Below are 6,000 nucleotides of genomic sequence, written 5' to 3' on the forward strand. Positions count from 1 at the left end.
ATGTCCTCACAGTAACAATCAGTTCAGTGCTTGCTTGATCAAACAACTGTGAACAACAAATCCTGGCCAAGTTGACACATGAATTTAACTATCAAACCTATTTCTAAGTTAATACCAATAGAATTGAAAGCAGAGATTTGAACAGATGTCTGCACAATTATGTTCACAGGTGCATTATTCACAATTGGCAAAAGTTGGGGGGCAAGTGATATTATTAGAAATTACCACAAGATGGAAGCAACCCAAGTCCATCAACCAATGAATGTATAAACAAAATGTGGGCTATACATATTAATCCAATGGAATACTATTCAGCCATAGAAAGAATGAAGTTCTGATACATGTAACAACATGGATGTGGAAATAAGCCACACAAAAAAAGCACAAATATTGTACAATCTTCCTGATATGAAGTAATTAGAATAAGCAAATCCATAGACAGAAACTAGATTACGAGTTATCAGGGATCAGGATAGGGGTAGGAAATGGGAAGTTAATGATTAAATTGTACAGAATTTTTATTTGGGGTGATGGAAAAGTTTGGGTAATGGATGGTAGTGCTGGTAGCCCAACACTGTGAACATAATTAGCAGCACTGAATTATATGTTTGAATGTAGTTTAAAATGGGACATTTTAGGCTATATATGGGTTACTAGAATAAAAATTTTAAAACAAAACAGGGAACCATACAATAAAACACTAAACCCTAAGGTAAACTGTGGTCTATAATTAATAATACAATTATAAAAATATTATTTTATAAATTGTGACAAATGTGCTATATTAATGCAAGATGTTAATAATATGACAGCTCTGTATTTTATGCATAAGTTTTCTGTAAACTACAACTTCTATAATAAAAAAACTAAGGAAATATTATGTACTTTAGTTAATAATAATGTTTTACTATTGGTTTATTAATGGTAACAAATGTACCACCTAATATATTAATAATAGGGAAAACTGGGTATGGTGTAAGTGGGATTTCTCTGTACTACTGAATTAGAGTTCTCAGAGAAACAGAACCGATGAGAAATATATATTAGGAGATTTATTTTAAGGAACTGGCTCATGCATGTGTGGGAACTGACAAATCTAAAATTTGAACGGTGGGTGAAATATAGGCAGGAATGTATCTGCAATCTTCTGGCAGAATTTATTCTTTTCCAGGAAACCTCGGTGTGGCAGATTGAAATTTGTACCTCAGAAAAACAGGTTATTATTAAATATAAGGCATTCCTGTGAGTGTGAACCCATTGTAAATAAGACCTTTGGAAAATGATAATTTAAGTTATTCTTAACTGATTTAGGTAGGGCTTTAATCCAGAGTAAGGGTTTCCTTTATATGTATGCAGAATGAAAACCAGACATAAAAGTGAGAGAGCCAGGTGAGGACAAGCTGGAAGTCAACAGAATCCAAAAGAGAAAGAAGATGTCACCATGTGCTACATGACAGAAAAGCCAAGGACCAACGATTACAGGCAGCAAGCCCCAGAATGCCACAGTCTTCAGCGAAAAGGCATCACCTTGTTCATGCCATGATTTTGGACTTCCCCCAGCCTCAAAACCATGAGCCAATAAATTCCTACTTTTTAAGCCAACCCATTACATGATATTTGTTTTAGAAGCTGGGAAACTAAGACACTCAGTTTTTGCTCTTAAGGTCTTCAACTGATTGGATGAGGCCCACCCACATTATTCAGGGTACTCTTTACTTAAAAGTCAATTGATTGCAGATGCTAACCAGGTCTATAAAATTATCTCCACGAAAACCTAGATTCCTATTTAACTGTAACTATAGCCTAGCCAAAGTGACACATAAAATTAACCATCACAATTACCTTAATTTTTCTGTAAATCTAAAAACATCCCCAAAATAAAGTATGCATTATATATAAAAACCTGCCTTTCAAAACCCATTAAAATCCTGCCTCCTCCAGAAAACGATACCTAATACCCTCAAACTAAATGAGATTTCGCCTTCCTCAGAAAGTAGTACTTAACCTATTTTGCCCAAAATAAACATATTTCATTTCCTTTATTAAATCATAAAGCTTCTTAATGTCATCCAAATTTATATTCTCCATGTTACTTAATACAAAATTAGTTCAAAGCAAAATTTAGAAACAAACTAGTCCAAAAAAAGTCATTTTCAGTGATGATGAATTACTATCTCCCAAGGAAGTTTCATTCTACTTTTGGACAACTCTAATAATTAGAAAGTTCTTCCTGCTGGGTTGAAATTGCTATTCTATAATTTCCTCATTTATTGCATTGAATGAATGAAGGACAAGTTAACTAGTTCCATGAGACCAGGTTCACCTGTTTAGTCTAATACACTCCAGCACCTGGCACACAGTAGATACCCAAAAAATGTTTGTTTTTAAATGAGTAAATTTTTAGCCAATTGGGGGAAGGACTGCAACTTTTATTTCCCCCATATAATTTAACTGTCTAATGAACAATCCACCTGATAATACACACACAAAACTGCATGTATTCAAAGGCTATATAGGTTTTTTCCTTTAAGATTTTTTATTTATTTCTCCCCCCCCCCCCCATCCCAATTGTCTGCTCTCTATGTCCATTCGCTGTGTATTCTTCTGTGACCGCTTCTAGCCTTATCAGCGGCACTGGGAATCTGTGTTTCTTTTTGTTGCATCATCTTGTTGTGTCAGCTCTCCGTGTCTGTGGCGCCATTCCTGGGCAGGCTGCACTTTTATCGCGCTGGGCGGCTCTCCTTACGGGTCGCACTCCTTGCACGTGGGGCTCCCCTGTGTGGGGGACAACCCTGCGTGGCAGGGCACTCCTTGCACGCATCAGCACTGTGCATGGGCCAGCTCCACACGGGTCAAGGAGGCCCAGGGTTTGAACCTTGGACCACCCATGTGGTAGAGGAACGCCCTATCTACTGGGCCAAGTCCGCTTCCCTATATAGGTATTTTTGAGCACTTACATATTGTGTGTGTAATTTTTCATTTAAATTTTCACAATCCTAATGAAAGTTTTAGAAACAATTTAAAAATGAAGTAACAAAAATTATGAGAGATTATGTAATTGTATGCACCAATAAGAGAGAATAGGGATTGGGGTTAGTAGATCCCCAAGAGTGTGACTTCAGGCAGATTACTTCACCTTTAGTGGGCTAATTCTTGATCTGAAAAGAAAAACTTGGACGCAAAAGTCTCTTAAATCATTGCCAGTTCCAAGGCCCTGGTATTCTGAGCTTTTGCTGTAACCATCTTGTTTGTTTTCCCCCAATCCTTAGGGCATTTTCAATTTTAAATAAGTTTAACATTGCACAATAATCCCCAGTAAAGTCACCTTCCCCTTAGACCTCTCACTTGTTCAGTGAAAAATCTGCTTAGAATGATCTGCGCCCGTTCAAATTCTCTACTTTTTAAGATTCCTTTCTTTTTCGATCTCTTTGAGGGAGGGACAGAGGGTGTGGCGGGAGGGGGGGGGGGGAGAAAATAAAACATAAATTCACAGTCCGGATAACAAAGCTTCTGAAAAGGAAGCAGTTCTATAATCCTGCATTAATAATCTGAGGAAGCTCCTTTCCGCATTCGGCCCTCAAAGGAAGGAAAGGAGGGAAGAACCTCCCTCACCCGGCCACGTCAAGATTTGATCTTGACGAGTCTGAAGAAAAAACACATTGGCAGAAGAAGGAAAAGCTGAACGTGAGGGGCCAAGCCCCATTCCTCAAGGCGACAAACAAACCTGATCACTACGTCCTCGAAACCACCTGGGCGACCCCAAACTTCCAGAACCTTCCTCAAGCCGGCAGACGCGTGGCCGGCGGAGCAAGGAGGCCCAACGTGTGCTTCGCACGACACTCTGGCCGCAAACCAACCCCTCGGCCGCCGGGCTTCCGCGCAGCCGCAGACCCCACTAACTAGCGCGGGCGTTTCTGCTCCCAGGATCACGGTTTCCATAGCCCCCTTGTAGTTAAGGGAAAAAGGAGAAAAGTGTGCGTTTCGGCCTTTATAGTAAGAATAGCAAGGTGTTTTGTGTGTTCGAGTTAGTTGCGACGGACTGATTTTTCAGTTTTATAAAATTTAGGCTCAATTTTTGTGCCACTACTAGTAACATAAAATCAAACTGGCCTCCCGTGTAGCCAGATTATGAAAAAGTAGAGACTCACATTTTCATTAATGACTATAAATATAACATACGCCTGTGCTTTTGCTCTTTGGGGCGCCATTGTTTTCAGACCTAACTGAAATTCACCAAGTAATTAGGCTCTGGGGAGTTACAATTGTAAAAATTTAAAAATTAAAATAAAAATAAAAAACACTACTTGCCTAGAGACTAATGGTTAAAATATAAAAATATTTGTTTGCCTTATAAAACATGTATTCAAAAAAAGTATTCCAGGGGAAATCCTTCACGGCAAATTTGTAATGTGGATTAATTATTCCATGAAGTAACCATTTTTTTGTAAATTTGGAAGTTTGCATAACAGATATTATTAAAATTAGGTGTATGCTTGCACAGCCCCTGTTGGACAATTTGTTAAGGCAAAGCAGGAATGATCAGAAGAGCGAGACCAGGCTGCAGACACACCCTCTGGATTTGAGAACCCCAGGAATTGACTAGGTTTCTGATGTGGACGCAGCTCTTTGGTGTGACCAGATGGCCCTTCTTAGAAGTTGCTCACATCTCAGCCCAGGCTAATGCAAAGGGTTAGCAGACCATATTTGTGTCTCACAAAACCAAACTTCAATATTCTATTTTTTTACCTTTAGCATTAATATAATACCAACTTTGCTTTCGCTACAAACACATTACAATGCTCTTGTTAATTATAGTCTATAAATTACATTAGTTATATTTTTCCATGTATCACGACACCCCCAACACCTTGTTGTAGAACATTCTTGTATTTATACCATTAACCAGGATCCTCGTCTATTACCAAAAATCATTGTTATACATTCCCTATATTATCCTCCAGCTGACCTCCAACATTAATCTCCCTGAATTATTCATTTCAGCCACAATTGCATCCGTAAGTCAACAGTGTTTGTTACATTCACTGTTACCATTAAGTGCAACCATTACTACATATTTACATTTGACCTTATTAAACATTTTACATATACCCAGCATCATATTCCCTTTCTCATCCTGCATTCCATCTCCCACCAACCTAAAACTTCACAGTCCAACTCCATAAGTCTGCTCATTGTATTTAGTTCATATCAGTGAGACCATACAATAATCATCCTTTTGTGCCTGGCTTATTTCACTCAACATAATATCCTCAAGGTTTATCCATTCTGTCATGTGCTCTCCCAATTGCTTTCTTCTTACAGCTGAATAATATTCCATTGTATGATTATACCACATCTTGTTTATCCACTTATCATGTTGACAGACACTTAACTTGTTTCCATCTTTTGGCAATTGTGAATAATGCCTCTATGAACATTGCTGTGCAAATATCTGTTCACATTCTTGCTGTCAGTTCTTCTGAATATATTCCTAATAGCAGGATTGCCAGATCATGTATCAATTCTATATTTAGTTTCCTGAGGAACTGCCTACTGGTCTTCCACAGAGGCTGCACCATTTTATATTCTCATCAATGGTGAAGGAGCATTCCCATTTCTACACATCCCTTCCAGCGCTTTTAGTTTTCTGGGTTGTTGTTGGTTTTTTTTTTTTTTTTTTCAGTAATACCCATTCTGTATGGTGTGAGATGATACTTCCTTGTAGTTTTGGTCTGCCTTTGCCTAATAGCTAGTGATGTTGAACATCTTTTCATGTGTCTTTTGGCCTTTGTATTTCCACTTTGGAAAAATGTCTATTCAATTCTTTGCCCATTTTTTATTTGGGTTGCTTGTCATTTTGTTTTTAAGTTGTGTGATCTCTTTATATAACATAGAGATAAATCCTTATCAAATATATGGATTCTGAAGATTTTTTCCCATTGAGTGGCCTCTTTCCACTTTTTTACAAAATCATTTGAAATGCAAAAGTGTTTAATTTTG

General features: G+C 37.8%; 1 protein-coding gene across 1 annotated transcript in view; it reads right to left on the reverse strand.

The window, feature by feature from the left end:
* The window catches only part of C9H1orf146 (chromosome 9 C1orf146 homolog), a 34,375-nt gene extending 30,577 nt beyond the window's left edge, over positions 1 to 3,798 (reverse strand). Inside the window, exon 1 of the mRNA XM_023587975.2 lies at positions 3,725 to 3,798. The gene's annotated coding sequence lies outside the window, so the exon portion shown is untranslated. The remainder of the gene's footprint in view (positions 1 to 3,724) is intronic.
* Positions 3,799 to 6,000: the final 2,202 nt, after the last annotated feature.

The sequence above is a fragment of the Dasypus novemcinctus genome, chromosome 9 (genome assembly GCF_030445035.2).
Source record: "Dasypus novemcinctus isolate mDasNov1 chromosome 9, mDasNov1.1.hap2, whole genome shotgun sequence".
Lineage (NCBI taxonomy): Eukaryota > Metazoa > Chordata > Mammalia > Cingulata > Dasypodidae > Dasypus > Dasypus novemcinctus.